Below are 21,958 nucleotides of genomic sequence, written 5' to 3'. Positions count from 1 at the left end.
ACCCCCTCCCTCTCCCTTCCACCCCCTTCATTTCCAGGCAGAATCTGTTCTGCCCTTACCTCTAATTTTGTTGAAGAGAAAACATAAGCAATAATAAGAAAGACAAAGCATTTTTGCTAGTTGAGATAAGGATAGCTATATAGAGAGATTCCTAGCATTGTTTCCACGTACAAATGTGTTACATCCCAAGTTGCTTCATCTCTAACTGACCTTTTCACTAATTCCTGATCCCCTTCTCATATTAACCTCTGTCGCTTTGAGGTTTCTGTATTAGTTCCTCTGCATAAAATACTTTGATATTTTGGGTTTCTTTGGGGACATAAAATACTTTGATATTTTGGGTTTCTTACCTATCGCCATAGCTCCCATGTGTGCTCTCCCCTTATCATGTGATCCAAGTCCAATCACATTGCTGTATTTGCCCTAGATGCAAGTCTGCATATGGGGGAGAACATATGATGTTTATTCTTCTGAACCTGGCTAACCTCGATCAGAATGATGTTCTTCAGTTCCATCCATTTACTTGTGAATGATAAGATTTCATTCTTCATGGCTGAGTACAATTCCATTGTGTATAACTACCACATTTTCTTAATCAATTCTTCAGTAGTGTGGCATCTTGGCTGTTTCTATAACTTGTCTATTGTGAATAGTGCTGCAATAAACATGGGTGTGAAGTGCCTCTGGAATAACCTGTGTCTCATTCCTTTGGGAACATCCCCAGGAGTGGGATTGCTCGAGTACATGGCAAATCTATGTTTAGATTTTTAAGAAGCCTCCAATTATTTTTCCAGAGTGGTTGCACTGGCTTGCATTCTCAAGAGCAGTGTATGAGGGTTCCTTTTCCTCCACATTGTCACCATCACCTGTTGTTAGTGGTGTTTTTGATGATGGCTATTCTAACGAGGTGGGGTGGAATCTTAGTTTGGTTTTGATTTGCATTTCCTTTATGGCTAGAGGTGATGAGCATTTTATCATATATTTTTTTGCCATTTGAATTTCTTCTTTTGAGAAAATTCTGTTTAGTTCAGTTGCCCATTTCTTTATTGGTTTATTGATTTTTGGAGAGTTTACTTTTTTGAGTTCTCTGTATATTCTGATTATCAGTCCTTTGTCTGATGTATAGCTGAAAATATTTTCTCCTACTCTGTGGATGGTATCTTCAGTTTAGAGACCATTTCTTTTTACAGAATCTTTTTAGTATTATGAAGTCGCATTTGTCCACACTTTCTCTTGTTGCTGAGCTGTAGGTGTTCTATTGTGGAAGTCCTTTCCTATACCTATTACTTCCAGAGTGTTTCCTGCTGTTTACTGTACCAACTTCAGAGTTGTCATTTCTGATATAAAGGTTCTTGATCCATTTCGAGTTGATACTAGTACAGGGTGATAAACATGGATCTAATTCAGTTTTTTGCAGATGGATAACCACATTTCCCAATGCGATTTGTTGAAGAGGCTGTTTTTTTTCCATCATATATTTTTAGCAACTTTGTCAAAAATAAGGTGGGCATAGCTGTGTGGATTCATGTCCAGGTCCTCTGTTTCGTTCCACTGCTCCTCATGTCTGTTTTTTTGCCGGTACCATGCTCTTTTTATTGCTAATGTTTTGTAATATAGTTTGAAGTTGGGTATTGTGATACCTCCAGCATTGCTCTTTTTCCTGAATATTGCCTTGGCTATTCGTGGTCTCTTGTGTTTCCAAATGAATTTTAGGGTAGATTTTTCAATCTCTGTGATGAATATCATTGGGATTTTGATGGGAATTGCATTAAAACTGTAGACTGCTTTGGTAGTATAGCCATTTTTACTACATTGATTATACCAATCCATGAGCATGGGAGATCTCTCCATCTTCTGTAGTCTTCCTTGATCTCTTTCTCCAGGGATTTGCAGTTCTCCTTAAAGAGGTCATTCACATCATTTGTTAGGCTTACTCCTAGGTTTTTGACTTTTTTTGAGGCTATTGTAAATGGAATTGTTTTCATATATTCTTTCTCAGTTTGTTCGTTATTGGTGACTAGAAAAGCCAATAATTTTTGTAAGTTGACTTTGTAATCCAGCCACTTCTCTGTAGCTGTTTATGGTGTCTAGGAGTTTTTAAGTAGAGGTTTTTGGGTCTTTAAGGTATAAGATCATATTGTCTGCAAATAGGGATATTTTGAAAATTTCTTTACCTATTTGTATTCCTTTTATTTCTTCTTATTGCCTAATTGCTCTGGCTAGGGATTCCAATACTATGTTGAATAGGAGTGGGGATACTGGGCACCCTTGTTTTGCTCCTGATTTTAGTGGAAATGGTTTCAGTTTTTTACCATTAAGTATCATGTTGGCTGTAGGTTTTTCATGTATAGCTTTTATAATGTTGAGGTACTTTCCTTCTATTCCTAGTTTTCTTAGAGCTTTTATCATGAAGTGGTGTTGGATCTTATCAAAGGCTTTTTCTGCATCTGTTGAGGTGATCAAGTGGTTTTTGTATTTGCTTCTATTAATGTGCTGTTTTACGTTTATAGATTTATGTATGTTGATCCACCCCTTCATCCCTGGGATGAGTCTAACTTGGTCATGGTGAGTGATCTTTCTGATGTGTTGTTGGATTTGGTTTGCCATTATTTTATTAAGGATTTTTGCATCGATATTCATTAAGAAGATTGACCTATAGTTCTTTTGGAGATGTCTCTTTCTGGTTTTGGGATGAGTGTAATACTGGCTTCATAAAATGAGTTAGGCAGTTTTCCTTCCCTTTGTATTTCATGGAACTGTTTAAGGAGGGTTTGTATTAGTTCTTCTTTAAAGGTCTGATAGAATTCAGCAGAGAATCCATCAGGTCCTGGACTTTTCTTTATTGGGAGACCCTTTATTGCTGCTTCAATTTCATTTTTCGTTATAGATCTATTTGGGTGAGTAATGTCCTGTTGGTTCAATTTTGGATGGTCATAAGTATCTTGAAATCTGTCCATTTCCTCAAGATTTTGAAATTTTTTAGAATATAGGTTCTTAAAGTATTCTGATGATTTCCTGGATTTCCATGGTGTTTGTTGTTATCTCCCCTTTTGCATTTCTGATTTTACTGATTTGGGTTATTTTTCTCTCCTCGTTTTAGTCAGGTTTGCCAGGGGTATGTCCATCATCTTTATTTTTTCAAAGAGTCAACGTTTTGTTTCATTGATTCTTTGTATTTTTTTTTATTTCTATTTTATTGATTTTGACCCTTACTTTTTATTATTTCTCTTGTTCTGATTGTTTTGGGATTTGCTTGTTCTTGTTTTCCTAGGAGTTTGAGATGTAGCATCAGGTCATTGATTTGAGATCTTTCTGACATTTTAATATATGCACTCATGGCTATAAACTTTCCTCTTAGGACTGCTTTTGCTGTGTCCCATAGGTTCCAGTAGTTTGTGTTTTCATTTTCATTAACTTTCAGGAACTGTTTAATTACCTCTTTTTTTTTCACCAACGACCCATTGATCATTGAGCAATGTGTTGTTTAGCTTCCAACAGTTTGCATGTTTTTACTGTTGATTTCTAGTTTTAATACCATGTGACCAGACAGAATGCATGGGATTATTTCTATTTTCTTATATTTGCTGAAGCCTGCTTTGTGCTATAAGATATGATCAATTTGGAGAAGGTTCCATGGGCTACTGAGAAGAATGTATAGTGTGCAGAAGTTGGATGAAATATTCTGTAGACATTGGCTAGGTCCACTTCATCTATGGTGTGATTTATATCTAGGATTTCTTTATTGATATTTTTGGATGATCTATCTATTGGTGATGGAGGATTTTAAGTCCCCCACTACCACTGTGTTGGAGTTTATATATGTTTTTATGTCCCTCAGAGTGTGTTTGATGAAATTGGGTGCATTGACATTGGATGCATATAGGTTGACAATTGTTATTTCCTTTTGGTGTATTTCCCCTTTTATAAGTATGGAGTGTCCTTCTTTATATCATTTGATCAATGTAGGTTTGAAGTCTACTTGGTCCGAGATAAGTATTGCTACTCCTGCCTGTTTTCAGGGACAATTGGCTTGGTAGATCTTCTTCCAGTCTTTCACCCTCAGCCAGTGCTTGTTTCTAGTGATGAGATCGGTCTCCTGTAAACAAGAGATTGTTGGATCTTCCTTTTTAATCCAGGTTGCCAAACTGGACTTTTGATGGGGGAATTAAGTCCATTAACGTTCAGTGTTAGTTATGATAGATATGAGGTGATCCCTGTCATACAGTTGTCTTTGTTGATTAAGGGTTTGATTGTATGCACCTAAATCAATGTTACTTTCTACTTTCTTGCCTTTTCTTCTCCTATGGTTTGGTATTGCCTGCACTTTCATGGTTTTGTTTGCCTTCACTTTCTGTGTGCAGAATTCCTTGGAGAATATTTTTTAGTGGTGGTTTGGAGGTCATATATTGTTTTAGTTTCTGCTTATGGTGGGAGGCTTTTATTGGTCCACCTGTTTTGAATGATAGCTTTTCTAGGTAGAGTATCCTAGGATTGAAGTTATTTTCATTCAGTGTCCGGAAGACCTCACTCCATGCTCTTCATCTCCTTTACGTTTCTGTTGTCAAATCTGCTATGATTGTGATGGGTTTATCTTTGTATGTTATTTGTATTTTCTCTCTTACAGCCTTCAATATTCTTTCTCTATTTTCTGTGCTTGTTGTTTTAATGATAAAATGTCTGGGGTAGTTGTATTTTGGTCAAGTATGTTTGGTGACCTGGAGGCTTCCTGTACCTGAATAGGCCTAATTTTCTCTAGATTTGGGAAATTTTCTGTTATCATTTTGTTGAACATATTATGAACTCCTTTTTCTAGCACCTCTTACCTTCTTCAATGCCCATGATTCTAGTTTTGGTCTTTTGATGGAGTTGGTGCGTTCTTGCATATTCTGTTCACAAATTTTGAGTTGTTTGAGTGTTATTTCTTCAATCTTCCCTTTAATTTCCATTTCAACTTCACGTTCTGCGATTCTGTCTTCTGCTTGTTCTAGTCTGCTGGATTGGCCATCCACTGTGTTTTGTATTTCTGTTTCATTTTTTTTCTGAGGTTTTCCATATTGTGGGTCACTTCCTCTTTAATATTGTCAATTTTCGTCCTTAATTCATTTATCTATTGATGGTGTTCTCTGTTTAACTTTGGTACTTATTTTGGTCTCCTATGAGTTCACTTATTTGCTTTTGTGTCTTCTCATATTCTTTATTTTTATTTTCTTGGAATTTCTTAAGTGCCTCCTGTACATTTTATTGACCTTGTTTAGTAACATCTCTGTGAAATTCTCAGGGATTTCTTCTTTCAGGGTGTTCTTCTGGGATTTGTTGGGTTCCTTGGGATAGTCTATCTTTGTTTTGTTGTGTTCTGCAACTGGATATCTGTTTTCTTCATTTCCCTCTGAATCCTGTACTAATGTATTTTTTGGGGAAGAATGGTTTCTGTCCCTTTTTCATCTTCCCATCATTCCATTTGGTGCTATTTCTGTCCCTGTTCTGTTGGTCTGCATCTCCCAAACAGGTTTGCAGCCAGCATTTGGCAGCCCAGGAACCCAACTGTTTCTCAGTGCAACATGGCATGGAGAAGCTTTGTATGGGCTGGGGGATCAGGGCGTTGGAGTTTTGTTTATTCTTGGTGGGTTTTTTTGGCCAAGTGTGGCTTCAGTGTCTCGGCAAGATTTCTGATTTACTGAGCTCACACTGTCTACTTTCTCTCCCTAGTCACCAACTTGGATCATCTCCTAATAAAAATTTTAAAAACGAAAAGAAAAATGGTCTCCCAGTTCCGAAGTCATAAAGCCCTTGTATGCTCTCTGTTCAGTTTGAAACATGAACACTAAATCCCCTGGAGATGAGGTAACACTGAATCACCAGGATCTAGGGGTGAGGGATTGGTCTTCAGGGATTCTGAAAGACAAGAACACAAAGTGAAGTTCTGGTGTTGTGTTCTCTGCATCCCAATCCATTTCTCTGCTGCTCTCAGTAACTAGTTATCACATAGTTAGAAACACCTGGGATATAACAACCATAGACACAGATACCCACACACTAATGGATATTAATTCTAAAGAGTAGTAATGACAGTGATTCATAAAAAATATGTAAATCTACATGGATGACCCATAATGATCATTTAACTGTATATCACTCTAGCAATGTTAAATTGGATGAATGTCTGTTAATATAAATATATGTTAATATAGATATATTCAATGTCTGTAATTATAGATATGCATAGGTACATATCTATTTAAAGTTATGGACTGTCTGTAGTAATGAAGCCTCGTCAAGAGCACAAGTTGAAGTTCGACTGGGCATTTGATTTTCACACCAATTGCTGGCTGCAGGATGCACCATTCTCTGTCTTCTGCCACACAGGTGGATCAGAGTCTCAGATCTTCACAATCCTCAAATATTTCCCCTCTCTGAACATTTTTGAAAAATTGGTAGTACAAATGAGATTGGAGAGAAAGAGACAGAGAGAGAGAGAGAGAGAGAGAGAGAGAGAGAGAGAGAGAGAGAGAGAGATCTGCTTTTCATCAATGAGATAATTTCAGATAGCATGTGGACATAGAGATCTGGTTAGATCTCTATTTAAGTTACCAAGTTAATCTAATCAGTGCAGCTCTGACCCACGAGTCCTCTAGGATCTCAAAGATGGGACACAACCAAGACCAAGCTGCATTAGCACAAGGTTTTCCTTGAAAGCTTTTTTTTTTAAACCACAGAAAGCATCTTGAGGCACCTGAGGGAAAAACTGGCAGAAATAAAGAGGATGAGAGGAACTTGACGTTGAAGCCATAGCAGTGTTCTGTGTATTGCTTCTCAACTCTACACAAGTGACAATACACTGGAATTTTTGAGATTGGCCATGGAGGAATGGACACAGTAATCAGAAAATTCCACTAAGTGGGATATTTTTAAGTGGCATTTTTCATAGTGATGTCATTGGTGTTCCAACAGACTCTTTTTTCCAGCAGTAGTGTGTTAATTCCAAGTCACAAGTTCAGGGGAAACATCACAAGGGGTATCTGATGAAGGCTGAAAGATTAGAGGGTGCAGACTTTGTTGGGGTTTCATTGTGCATTGAATATTTTTCATGCTGAAGTCTGATTTTTGCAACTTGATTCTGTTATTTGAGCCAAGGCTCACATCCTCAGCTGAAAAGATGAGAGAGGCATGGGGAATGTGATGATTTAAAATAAATGAAATGTGGGCTGGGATGTAGTAGCTCGGTGGTACAGCGTTTGCCTAGCATGCGTGAGGCCCTGGGTTCGATCCCAGCACCAAAAAAGAAAAAAGACAAAAAAAAAAAACTTCTTCCCTAAAATAAATGAAATGTTAAATGAAGTGGAGCAAAGTAGGAGGTGCACAAAGATGAGAACCCAAATGTGTTTGTGGGTTTCACGTTTAGGTCATGGAGGTGAGAGGAGAGGACAGCCAGCAGAAATCCACAGCAAGGTAGAAGAAATCTCCAGAGTTCAGCAGGGAAATAACTCTCCAACTCAACACATAGGTGTTTCTCTTCCCTGGACCACGTTCGCCCCTGAACATTCTCAGACCATAGTTTCCAAAATCAAGCACTGCATTTTCTTCCAGAGACTCTTGGGATGGTCAGATACACCTCCCAGGCTCCACTACTCTGTGTGTGCATGGTTCTCTCTTGTTCACCTCCTGGCTTCATCTTGGGTCCTTCTCCAGCTGTGCAGAGTCTCAAATAGCAGAATTCCAGGGACCATGAGGACTAGGACAGCAACACCCATGCAGATGAGATTCTCCAGTGTGTAATTCTGGGCCTGTGATGCTAGGGATTGTGCACAAAAAGAACACTGGGTGAGGTCAGATGAAAATCACTCCAATGTTCTTGCATGTCCACCAAGGATACCTGTCTTTCCATGAGAGGACTCTAACCTCTATGTATAGTCCCATAAATGAAGATTCTCCTGACTCATGTGTCTTTGAATCTGACTTGTTCTGTCCAACCTCAGATCCCTTGCTTGCCTGATCAATCTTCTGCCAGTTCTGAGAAGTCTTGGGGACCCTGAAGGGGTGGCTGAGGGCCTGTGTCCTCAGGGTCTCTCAATAATGAGGAATAAGAACAGTGTCCTATCCAGCCACTCTTCTGCCTCCATCAGCCCAACAGCTCCCCTGTCCAAATTAGGCCTGTAAACTACATCCTGCTGATCTGGCACTTTCTCCCTCCTCTGCTCCTCACATAGCCCCTGGGACAGACTGGAGCCAGCAGGTCATACACAGCAGTGTTTTACTGGCTCTTAGAAAATATTAATGATTTAGTGACCCATGAAAGTGGGACTAATTCTAGACTCATGTGGGTTTAAAGATTTACTGTTTCCCTATACTGTGGATCTTCTTACTAAGCTGACACTCCAGGACTTATAGGTAAAATCTCATATACCTGCCCTGACCCTCTGCTTTTTCATCATCATGATCACAGCTTATTGAGACAAGTAGGACGGGACAGAGGGCTGGAGACTGGAGCAGGTCTGGGATCCTCCCAGTCCAGAGCCTCAGAAGTCAGAAATCAGGGATCCTTGCAGATCAGGTCTAGACAGCTCCGCTCTTCAGATGACCAGGGCAGGAGGGAGAGGGTTCTGTCAGAAGGTCACCTCCTAAGGAGAGTGAGCCAGCATAAAGTCAGCCCACTTCCCAGGGGTTCTTCCCATACCTGGTTTCTGGAACTTGTGCCTGCCTTGTTTTTACCTGGTCCTGGCTCCCTGAGGAGTAGTGGGGTTCCTGAAATGCTGCTCAGGGAGAGGACATGGTAGGGGATCTGTGCTAGTCATCTTTCTCTTACTGTGACAAGTACCTGAGGTAAAACAAATTAAAGGAGGAAAGGTTATTTGGTGTATGGATCCACAGCTGCAGGCCATGGCTGATGTGCCCAGTAGACTTATGGCATGTAGTTGGGCTGTTCATCAGAGTGGAATCACATGGCGTACAACAGGTCTCACCTCATGGCAGCCAGGAAGCAGGAGAAGAAAGAGGAAGGGGTTGGGGTCCCAATATACCCTTTGTGTGCAAGCACCCAATGTCCTATTCCTCTAACAAAGACCCAGAGATCACAGTCTCCATGATGTCCACTTGCACCCTCAGCTGGAGCAGAGTGTGTGTGTAACACAAGAGATATTGTAGGATCCATAAGACGTAAGCCATAACAGACACCATACCTGAGACCATGAGCACCAGGGGGTCACTGGGCTGTGACAACAGACAGGGGAATGAGCTCTGAGACCCATAGCACCTGTAGGTTCCCCCAAGGGCTGAGGTCAGAGCAGTCATGGAGAATTCTGCCTGGTGCTGCTGAGCTTGGGACTTTGATCTGAAATGCATGGGGGGATCAACTGCCTCCTTATTGGATAGAAGGAAAGTGTCCATCTGGTTTTGTGGCTGGTGCAGCAAGATCACATCCTTTCCTGGGGACACTCTGGGACCTGGCTGCACCAAGAGTGGGAGTCTGTCATGGAACTGTCCTAAAGAGAAGCAAGAGGGTGAGGGGTTATACAACGTTGCTCACAGCTGAGGCCTTACTAAGGCCTGTGTCTGACAATTTTGATCTTTCTGTCTGTCTCTGTTTTCTCCACTCTGCCTCTCCCATTGCTCTCCTGTCTCTCTCTGTCCCTCTCCTTCCCTGAGGCCACCACTCCCATTATGCTGTCACCTCCTGAAAATCCCTCATCAGAGTCTAGACAGAGTTTGCTGCAGACTCAAATTTCTGGCCACTCATCTGTGATCAGTATGTGCAGGAGCTCACTGCAGGCCAACCAAACAGAGGACAGGCTGTGTGCACCACAGCATCTATAATGACTCCCATGGGAACCTCTCACAGGGCCTAGGGGGAAGTCAGCCTGAGAGGTTCCAGCTTCGAGTTCCTGGCCAGGGTGTTGGCAGAAAACATAACTTCCCTCCTTGGACAGAGAAAATATGACATAGCCAACCTCAGATTCACACTGGAGGGTCAGATTTTCTCCAGAGTTCAAGATAAATGTCTTCTGGGTTAGGAGAGTTGGATTCCTGGACAACTCTAGAGGGAAGATGAGCCAGGATTGAGAGCCCAGTTCCTGCCAGTCCCCTGGGTCCTCCTATCCTGCCCTGCACCATCTTTCAAGCTCTGGGTCTCTGACACAGGTTCCTGAAAACATTCAGTCCCCTTTCCAACTGTGGCTCCCTTGGCTGAGCTCATGGCAATGAGTTTAGGGCATAAAAAATGATAAGCTTCCTCACCAGAGACTAGGAGTTCCAGGGGGTCATTGGATGCTGACCACATGTGTGGGTTGCTCCTGTCATAACCATGGCATCTGAACATCCACCTATGACTGGGGGTCATGGGACCCACAGGAAACATGGCATAGAAATATCCATATGGGTGCTGTTGTAAGTCCACAGTCCAGGAGAGATTGTGTTCTTCTTCCTTAATCAGAATGGAACTGTCAAATCCCTATCATGAGCTACACTGGTGGTTCACATTCACTTCTGAGGTCAACAGGCTCGGCAGGGCTGAGAGGTTGCATATGCTGTAGACTCCTAGGAGGGAAGGAGGCAGTCTAGTAAGTGGACTCACACCATACACATTATACCAAAGCTGGGCTTTGAAATGCGAACAACCCTGAGACCAGACCCCCTTTTTGAGGGCAGAAACTGGGACTGGGAAACCTGAGTGTCCTCTCACTCAGCTCCAGGAATTCACTGCTTTCTGACTAACCAGCAGGGCTGTAATATTTACAGTGATATTTTCCTGCATGATGGTCTCTCATGGAGGGGATAGAGAACTTGGCCTTGATCCTTGGCTTCTCTCTTGTGTATGTCTTTCAATTTCCTTTGCTTACCTTTTTATAAAGATGGTACTTCTTTACTTCCAGGGTACCCTGACACCAGATGGTCACAGACTTTCCAAAAGTGCTCATAGAGTCTGGTTCAGCATAGAGGATGGGTATAGGGATAGTCCCTGAGACAAATTCAAGGTTTGGGTCCCAGGATATCATTTGCGGCCTACTCTCTCAGTTCCAATACCTTCGGAACATCCCCTCCTTCAAAACCAGCCTACACTTGCTGTTATCTATCCCATTGCCCAGGACATTCTCCTTGTATTCAAGGAGGGATCAACACCTGGAACAGATGGGGACACACTTTCCTGCCTGTGCATAGGTCCTTCGTTGCAGAGTCAGCCCTGGAAGAGAGATCCCTGTGAGAGGTTTGCTCCTGAAGCCTGTACAGGTCCTCTGCAACCCAGATACTCCTGAGCCCTGGGGTTTCCTGATTTACAAGAGCTTGGCTGTGGGGTGAGGTGTTCCCCAAGCTAGGGTACCCTCTCCTTTCTTCACATCTCACACAGGCAGAGAAGAGTGATGAGTGTGGGAGTCATGCCGTGTCCTCTCTCTCGATCAAGCTATGCAGTTGAATGAAAACAGCATATGCAACAGGGTGGACAGACACACAGGGTGTGGACACTGGGGCAGATCCTCCCTATCAAGCAGTTGGCACATCAATAACCACTCAGAGGGGAACTGTCCTCTCAAGGAGCCTGGCTCTCATTTCCCCAGAACTGGGCTGGAGCTTCGTTTAGACACATCAGATATGAATTTCAACCAGCTGGTTTGATCTGTTTACAGTAAGGGTGTGAATAGCACCTTGGGGATCCTTTTCTTATTGTTCACAGCTAATGTGAAAAGTGGAGATGAGTGAGGGCTGATGGAGAAGAAGGGAATTCTGAAGAGAAAGAAATCATGAGCTCTTCTGAGGAAAGAGATGCGTCAACAATGATTCATCACTGATTATCTGATAGGTCTGTTTTTAGTTATGGGGTAATCTCATACTGCTTTCCATTCTGGTTGCACTAATTTACAACCACCAATAATGAGTAAATGTTGCTTTGCCCATCCCACCACCTCTGCCAGAATCCTTGCCAGGATTTGTTATTGGGTATGTTAGTGATGATCACCATTCTGACTTGAGTGAGGTCAGCTCTCAATGACATCTTGATGTATTTATTGTCCATCTGTACTTGCTCTTTTCAGAATTGTCTGTTAAGTTCATTTGCCAATTTCTTTATTGGGTCATTGATTCTTTGTAGGGTTAGTTTATTGATTTTCCCATATGCTTTGGTTATTAATCCTTTGTCACTTGTGTAACTGGCAAAAATTTTCTGCCTTTCTGTGGAATGTCTATTCATTCTAGTGACTATTTCCTTTGCTGTGAGAAGCTTTTTAGTTTCATGCAATCCCATTTGTCAATCCGTTCTCTTAATTGCTGAGCTATAGGAGTTCTGTTCATAAAGTTGTTATCTATGCCTATGTGGTCCAGTGTGTTCCCTAGTCTTTCCTGTAGTAGTTTCTCACTTTCAGATCTTACATTAAGAGTTTTGATCCACTTTGAACTGATACTAAGACAGGCTGAGACACAGGGATCTAATTTCAATATTTTGCAATTGGAGATCCAGTTTTCCCAATGCCATTTATTGAAGAAGCTATCCATTCTCTAACACATGTTTTCATGTCTTTTGTCAAAACTCAAGTGGGTGAAGCTGCCTGGGTTTGTGTCAGGGTCTTCTGTTCTGTTCCATTGGTTTCCATGTCTGTTTGTGTGCCAGTGCCATGCTGAGTTTATGGCTCTCTGGTATAGTTTGAAGTCAGGTGTGGTGATACTTCCAGTGTTGCTCTTTTTTTTCACAAGATTGATTTAGCTATTCAAGGTCTTTTGCATTTCTATGTGAATTCAGGATTGATTTTCCCATCTTTTTGAAGAATGTCATGGAAATTTGGTTGGGGATTTCATTGAACATACCAGTTGCTTCCAGTAGTATAGTCATTTTCACAATATTGATCCTGCCAACCCATGAGTTTGGGATATCATACATCTTCTAATGACTTCATTGATTTCTTTCTTCAGTGATTTATACTTTCTGTTGTACAGGTTTTTCCTTCTTTTATTACATTTTCTCTAGCATTTTTATGCTGTTGTGTATGGTATTACTTTCCTAATTTCTTTCAGACTGCTGATTGTATATGGAAATGGTACTGATTTATGTATGTATCCATTTTGTATCTTGCTTTTTTGCTGAATGTGTTTATAAGATTTTAAGGTCTTGGTGGAATTTTTAGGGTCTTTCATCCATAACACCAAATCATCTGCAAATAGAAATAATTTGACTTCTTCCTTCCCTATGTGAATACCTTGCATTTCTTTCTCCTGTCTATTGCTCTGGTTAGGAATTTTAGTACTATGTTGAATAGGGATGGGGAGAGTGGACACCAATGCCTCATTCTTGATTTTAGAGGAAATGGTTTCAATTTTTCCCCATTTAGTATGAGGTTGGCTATAGGTTTGTCATATATAGCCTTTGTTAGATTCAGGAATATTCCTTCTATTCCTAGTTTCTCAAGAGCTTTAATCATGAAAGGATGTTGAGTTTTGTTCAAGGCTTTTTCTGAATCATGGGTGTGATGATGTGGTTCTTGCCTTGATTCTGTTTATGTGTTTTGCTGCATTTGTTGCTTTGTGTAGGTTGTACTTTCCTTGAATCCCTGGAATGAAACCTCCTTAATCACAGTGTATGATCTATTTTACTATGGGTTGGATTCTGCTAAAAGTATTTTGAGGATTTATACATATACATATATGTTTTTCAGAGATACCTTTTTCATTCTGATTCATCTTTACCTGGTTTTGTTATTAGGGTAATACTGACTTTGTAGAATGAGTTTGATAGTATGTGTTCCTTTTATATTTTGTGGAATAGTTTGGACAGCATTGGTGTTAGTTCCTTTTTAATGATCTGGTAAATTCAGCAGTGAATCCATCCAGCCATGGGCTTTTCTTTGTTGGGAGGTTCTTCATAACTCTCTCAGTCTTGTAAGCCAGGATACAATAGAGGTATATGCACAGCCATGATTATTTCAGCACTATTCATAATACCCAAGCTTGGGAAATGGCCCAAATGCCTTAAAACTAAGGAATGGATTAAGAAAATATGGTGTATATATATATACACAATGGAGTATTACTTATCCATAAAGAAGAATGAAATTATGTTGTTTGCAGGTAAATACATGGAACTGGAGAACATCATGTTAAGTGAAGTAAGCCAGACTCAGATGGAAAAGATTGCATGTTTCCTTCATATGTGGAAGCTAGACATACAAGGTAAATGAATAAATACAAGTATGATCTTTACACACATACACACATGAAGAGAAAACATGATTGAGACAGAGCATGATTGTGTTAGTGGCTCAGGGGCCTATGGGCAGGTGAAAGAGGAAAAGAAAATGAGTTATGAACAATACTGATACAGAATGCACTCTGTGTGGAGATGGTATAAAGTAATGCACTGTAAGCTGTTGAATAAAAGGGGACAGGACAATGATGAGTAAGTAATAAAGGTTGTGAATCTGATTAAAGCACAATATATGTGTGTGTGAAATTCCAAGTTGAAACCACTTTGATCAATATATGCTTAAAAATGAAGAACAGGAAATTAAGACAGATCCTGTGGGAGGGAGGACATCAGTGGGAGAAGATAGGGTAGATGGAGAGGGTGAAGGAGGACGAATATTGTGGGTGTACGTTGTACATGTCTATAAAAATAGAATAATGAAGTCTGTTAGAATTGTTTTATAACGGGAGGAGGAAGGAAAATGATGGGCAGGGTGGTCTAATTAAGTTATGTTGTAAGCACATATGTAAATATCAAAATGCCTACCCCCTGTACAAGTATTATATGCTAGTAAAAATTTTTTAATTACCTTAAACAATAATGAATCATGGTTAGATTTGTGGTCCCATTTGTGAGGGCAATACACCTAAGTGACACTGTCTTCTGCTCCTCACTGGTGAGGTTTTGCTTTGACACCTTGACTGATTTGGCATCCACCAGGTTTCTCCAAGTTAAAGCTGTTCTTTGTCTTTCATAATTGGTCATTTATTTGTAGTGAGATACTTTGAGACAGTGTAAACATCATGTTCTCCATTCAACTTTCACTTAAAGGACCACAGTAGCCAAAGCTTTCATGGCTACCAAATGTATCATTTATGCATAAACACATTGTAGTAATCCATTCCTTCAGCTGTCTGTGGAGGACAGTTGGTGCTTCTCATGCTTCCCTCTGTCATCATGCAGGTGTCTCCCGATTTCATATTTCCTCCTGATTCTCTCATCAATGTCAACTTTTCCCCAGCATCATTTTTCTTGTCTTTTTATTTGTTCTTTTCACTTGGAAGCACATGAGGGAGCATCCTCCATACAAAGGAAACTTTTTTCTTTTCCTTCAATGAAGCATGTGACTCCATTTTGTTAAGAACCTGAGTTCATGTAGACTATCTACTTTTGGGTGTATTCCAGGTTTTTTCCCCATAGTTCACAGTACAAGCAATGTTTCCATTAACAGCCTTAGGAAATAGATTTCCTTATTGTGGATGCATGCCTTCAGAAAATTGTTTGAAGACATTTCCTGGGACAAAAGCATGAATTCACACACTGGTCAATATTGACAGTTTTCCCTCATCATGGACTGTCCCCTTTACATTCCTACTAAAAGTGTAAGCTCAGTCTGTTTATTCAAAGACTTCCTAAAAGCAGTAAGTTAGGAAGTTACTGATTTCATGCAAATAGGTACAGTTGCATTCTGATTTAGTCTAGCTTTTCATTTCTCTTTTGATACAATTATAGTTGAACAGTTCTTCATGTATTCAATGGCCCTCATAATCTTTTTTTAGTAATTCTAATTTAGTGATTTTAGTAATTTTTACCTCTATCATATGCCATTTTTCCATCTTTTTCTTTAATAATTAAGATCCATGTGTGTGTACGTGGAAGGATGAAGGCTAACTTTATGTATATAATGATATTTAATTCACATAATTGTATAATGATGTAGCACAAACTATGTACTATGTAATTCTTATGATTCCATAATTTTATATCATGTAATTTAATGCAGGTTTATGTGGATATATACAAGTGTACATAATCTTTTCAATGTCTATAAATATTTATCTCAGTTTTCAACTTGTGCATTGATTTTCTTTTGTGTGTGTGTCCCATGCACATATAGAGATATGTTTATTTATGAAATCTACTTTCCAATCTTTTCTTGCTAGTACATCTGCATTTTAAGTTATGCATTCAAATTTTTCAGAGTGGACCCCAGCAACTATTTAATTCAAAAGGAACCCTTTTTTCGTATATTTTGGTGGCTGGAGGAGCTTATTAAATAATGTAGGAGAACAGACTTCTTTATCACAGAGTCATTCTATCCAGGAATGTGGCCCATTTCCCCTCTCATTCTTGTACAGTATATGTGCCATCCAGTGATGATTTAAAGGTACACATTTCTGTTTTTCACATTAGTATTATGATTGCCCTTAGATTTTTCTTTGTTTCATTGATACTCAAGTGAGTTTCTTCTTCCTGGTCATTATTTGGCTTGCATGAGCTAATTTTGTTACAATCACTTTGCTGATTGCCTTATTTATGAGTGGCTGAACCCTTCACCCTCACTGCAGGACCCATCATTTCTAACCCACATCCCATGTCTTCAGGATGTCCAAGAACCACCTGCTCAAATCTCCCAGAATTTAATGTGCTCAAGGGGCTGGAATGCATCTGCCTTGGCAGCTCTATCTTTTGCTCATCTTCCTGCAGAGTAGCACACTATGATCTATGCACAGAAAAGGTCGCACATTGCAAACAAGTTTAGTGAGCACAAACATTTGTCAACATTCAGTTACAAGAACTATAATAGTCCATGTTTTTTCCTTGACAAGTGGCCTGGCAGAAAACAGTCTGAAAATGTAAGAAATAGAAGTGAGATGCCTAATTTAGGGAGCAAATAATAGGAAAGTATAAGAATCTTTACAATTTTTCATAAATATCTTTAATTTTTAATTGACAAATAATGGGTTTGGGAGCAAATGAGATATTGTCTTATATCTTTACATGGTGAAATTATTTCTCAAACTAATTAACAAAATGAGAATGTTAAATGACAATACAGTGAGACAAGCAATAAAAACAAGCCCTTCCTTCCAGGCCAGAGTTTCTGGAGGGATCTTTTAAGGTTAATAGAACCAAACAACAAGCTAAGGTATGAAGCCTTTGGCTACGATCCTTCATTTCCCTTCATCTTCCAGAAAATTCTTACCTGTTTCTTTCTGTAATAAATCCAGCTGCCTCCACTCCTGGCTGTTTATCTGTGTTCTCTCCCATCCCTGACCACACACTAGAGACTCCAAGCAGGAAACCAGTGCCTGCGTCCTTTTCTACCTCATTTATTCATCTTCCTGAAGAAGTGAAATAATGCAAGGCCAGACAAGTACCACATGATCTCACTTTTCTGTGGAATTTTTAAAAATCAAAGTGTAAAAGCAGAGAGGACAATGTGAGTTATTCGGGGATGTGGGTTGGGTTGATGGGAAACAGGAAGTTATTGGCTCAAGGCTACAAAGTTTCAATGAGACAAAAAGAAGGAGTTTTCAGATCTGTTTCTCATCTTTGTGGTTATAGTTAGTAACAGTGAATTGTATACTTGAAACATTTAAAATATATTTAAGTGTCCTCACTGTAAATACCCTTGATGTCATTCTACCATGTATCCATATATCATAACATTTCATTGGCCCCCTAAATAAGTATAATTTTTTGTCTATTTGATGTAAAATGCAACAAAAATAAGTGAATATTTTAAGAAGAAAAAACTAAATCCAAGACAGAAAGAAACAAACACAGTGTCCAGTATGGGGTCACTGCATAGCTGCTTGTCTAGACTCCAAGACTGCCCAGTACCCATGAGCCCCAGTTCCGTTGGCTGTGGCCTGGGGTAACCTGGACTGTGGTCTGTTCTAGGTAATCTTACTAATGTTTCAGATTCATTCTCCTTAAAAGGAGCAGAGGAGCTTCTCATTTCAGATCTGAAACTTAGGCTTGGTGGAGAAAGATGAGCAGGAATTGAAATAATTGGAAAGTACCTTTCATGTCTTTGTCCAGAAGGCAGAGGTTTGCACAAGAGGTAAACATCAAATCACCAGGCCCTGCATTAACACCTCTGAGCTTTGCATTTAACCACTTACATTAAGTTCTACATTGTATGTCCCTTTCTGTCTCTGTTGACTTCATATTGGGTTTGGTCAATGGTTCGGTATATCTCAGAATCATGTAGCTAGAATTCTTTCCATGAGATGCTAACATCTGTGTGTAAGGAGCTTACACAAGTTATTTGTGTCCCAAACAGTGAAGACTGTACCAAGTCTTAGGTGAAAGTCCAAGCAATGGGGAGTGGGAACCCATGAACATGTTCCCAGGCAAGTCCTCTCTGAAGAAGATTCACATAAAATTTTGTCACTTTTGGACATGCTGGTGTGGACTTTCCACATTATGACTCCAGAGAACTCAAGTGCACCCTGACATCAGGAGCTCCCTTTATGTTCTCTTTCCCCATCCCACTCTCCCATTCTCACTTCCCAACCCACCTCCCTTCATTCTTGCATCTCAAATAAACCACCTGTACTCATGTCTGTGACTGAGGCCTTGCCTTCTCAGTGATGCATGGTATGATGGGTCCAGCTAGTGCCCTGTCTTTCCTCAGTGACTCCACCCCTTCCCTGACCACTTGGCTTCCCTCTCCTCACCTAGGCAGGACTTCTGCTTGGGCCTGGCTTATTGATTCCTCCATTCCCCATTCTGTAAATCTTATGCCCTTTATTTAAGAAATACTTTAGAAGTCAACCTAGGGCCATCCCAGAAGATGAACAGTTTCCAGGCAGAAACTGTTTTGCCCTTATCTCTAATTTTGATGTTGAATAAAGCACATGTGTTCTCTCGCTTATGGAAGGTCTACTGTTAGAGGAAACAACTGAATGAGTAAAAATTACTGCACAAGTAAGTCTGAAATTACAAAGATTAATTTCATGATAGAACTGTTTGAAACACAATGACAGCACAAGATATATCACCTGTTTTGGGGATTTGGATTTGTAGGTGGTAAGGGAGCTGATGTGTAGATCTGATATCAATAGTGAATTTGATTTATCTAAATGAAGTAATCTTGTGAGGAAGAGGGAAGCATTGCAAACTGTCATGAAGAAAGTCTTCCCATGAGTGGACCTCAGCACATGAGATGAAATAAAATTATTTCAGGACTGATCACCTCTAATTGACCCCTGAGTGCATTTGATACAGAAATTGAGCCCACATAGACATTCATTATACATCTGATTGGAAAGAATGAAGAATTTTCATTTTAATTGAAGACGTGTATTTTTCAATTCATACACATCCACAAACAATTTTGAGTTACATGTTATGTGACATTGAGGAAGATGACTATCAGTTGTGACTCCAAGTTTCCTCCCAAGTGAGGTTCATGTTCTCATTGGTTTTAGTAAAGGCTCATAGGTTGGGGACATTGCTCCTCCCCTGTTGTATTGGCAAAGTCAAAGGAGGAGGGGGAAAGGCCCAGAGGGATATTGTTCTCCATGTAGATGTGACCTAACAGTGTCTTACATTCGTGACAACAGAAACTTTGCAGAGGTGACTAAGCTCAAGTTCTTGAAATGGAGAGAAATCATCTTGTACTATGCTGATGTCACCTAATGTCATCACAAGAGACTTTTTTTCATTTATTCATATATGCATGTAATGTTTGGGTCATTTGTCCCCCTTTCCCCCAAACCCATTCCTTCCACCGCCACCCCTTCACTTCCAGGCAGAAACTGTTTTGCCTAATTTTGTTGAAGAGAGGGTATAAACAATAATAAGAAAGACAAAGGGTTTTTGCTAGTTGAGATACGGATAGCTATACAGGAAGATTGCTCACATTGTTTTCATGTACATATGTGTTACATTCTAAATTGATTCTTCTTGAACTGACCCTTTCTCTAGTTCTTAGTCTCCTTATTCTTTTGCCTCTGTTGCATTAAAGTTTCTGCATTAGTTCCTTTGTATTGAGCACATCATGTTTTTTGGGTTCCTTACCTGTCCTCATACCTGCCTTGTGGGCTTTCACTTTATCATGTGACCAAAGTCCAATCCCCTTCCTGTATTTTCCCTGGATCTAAGTCCACATATGTTGGAAAACATTCAACTTTAGGTCTTCTGAGCCTGGCTAACTTTGCTCAGGATGATGTTCTCCACTTCTACCCATTTACTGTGAATGATAACATTTCATTCTTCTTCATTACCAAGTAGAATTCCATTGTATATAAATACCACATTTTCAAAATCCATTCATCAGTAGTGGGGCATCTTGGTTGTTTCCATAACTTGGCTATTGTGAATAGTGATGCAATAAACGTGGGTGTGCAAGTGACAAGAGGCTTTATTTGTAAAAGCTTCTGAAACACAGAGGGTCAGGGTCTGAGAAAGATTTATTTGGTAATGAAAGGAAGATGAGAGCCATGGGCCATGGAAACCAGCTGCCTCCTGAAGCTGAAAAGACCAGGATGCAGATCCACCCAGAGCCTCCAGAAAGGAGTGTGTCCCTGACTGCATGTCATCTTTAGCCTGGAGGTGAGTGGATCAGGCTACCACTCTTAAGAAATGTGATATAGAGAAAAAAATGGTGGCTAAGGTATAAAATCAGAACTCCTAAGCTCTGTGATTTCAGAAACCTCCTAGAGAAGCTAGAGACACACATGGGGTATTCTGATTGCTCCTAGCCAAAATAATAACCCCTATCACATTAGGTGTAGATAAAACTCAAAGAAGACCCTTAAAACAGTCATGAATTGCAGCTAACAGCCATGAACATCCTGCCTGGCACAGCCAGAAAGGTGTGTCCAGCTCTGGCTCTGTGAGAAAAGCCTCTGGCCATCATTCCTTCTTTTGCCTTTCCTTCTTATTCCTTTCCTTTCCTTTCACTTCTTTTCTTTTTCATTCTTCTCCCAACAAGCAGAAGACAGACCATAAATCAGAATCAAACCCTAGAGACCCTATCAACCTACTCACAATTCCCTCTAGAAATGCCTGGGAATAAACTTAACCAATGATGTGAAAGAACTACACAGTGAAGACTGTGCAGCACTGGAGAAAGAAACTGAAGATACTAGAAGAGAGAAAGACTCCTCCATGCCCATGGGTTGGAAAAATTACATTATGAAAATAGCCATATTATTGTCAATGCAATCCCAAACAAAACTCCAATGTCATTTTTCATAGTAATAGAGAAAAAATCCTGAAAATCATTATTTAAACACAAGAGACCCTGAATAGCCAAAGCAATCCTGAACAAAAGGAGCAATGCAGGAGGAATCACAATACCTGACTTCAAATTACACTACTGATTTATAGTAACAGCAGCAGCATGGTACTGGCACAAAACCAAACACGTGTGGAAGACAACAGAAAATCCAGAAATAAACCCACACATCCAGAGCCAAGGAAACCCATACTTATATACAATAAATATATGGCTATAAAATTTTTTAAATATTAGAACTGGTAAATGAATCCAGTGAAGTTGCAGGACACAAAATCAACACAAAAGTCAGTTTGTTTTTCACACATTCACAGCAGAGTCTCCAAATGAAATAAAACTGACAATTTTATCCACAATTTCAAAAGAAAACATAATACTTAGGAACAATTTATCCAAGGAGTGGCAGATGTGTACACCGAAAAAAATGAAATAAACAAGGACGATACAAATGAATGGAGAGAAATTAACAAGAGAAATTGATATAGTGTTTATTTATTTATTTTAGTGGAACCGAAGTTAGAACTTAGGGCTTCTCACTTGCAAGGCAGGTGCTCTCCAGCTTCACCACATCTCCAGCTTTTTTTACTCAGGTTGTTTTAGAGATAGAATCTCCAGCCTGGACTATGGTACTCTAATTTTACCCTTCCCACATTTGCTGAGATGACAGGCATGTACCACCAAGCCTAGCTTTTATCCATTTATTTAGACAGAGTCTCAGAAACTTTTTTCCCAATCTGGACTGGCATAGTGATTTTCCTTATCTCAGG

The 21,958-nt window shown here is 39.9% G+C and overlaps 1 pseudogene; it reads right to left on the bottom strand.

Annotated features, from left to right (window-relative positions):
- Positions 1 to 8,550: 8,550 nt before the first annotated feature.
- Positions 8,551 to 10,985, bottom strand: LOC109703381 (leukocyte immunoglobulin-like receptor subfamily A member 6; annotated as a pseudogene).
- Between the last annotated feature and the right edge of the window lie 10,973 nt (positions 10,986 to 21,958).

This window comes from Castor canadensis, chromosome 16 (assembly GCF_047511655.1).
Source record: "Castor canadensis chromosome 16, mCasCan1.hap1v2, whole genome shotgun sequence".
NCBI lineage: Eukaryota > Metazoa > Chordata > Mammalia > Rodentia > Castoridae > Castor > Castor canadensis.
Note: the sequence above shows the minus strand (reverse complement) of the source record. Positions and strands in the feature narration are given on the sequence as shown.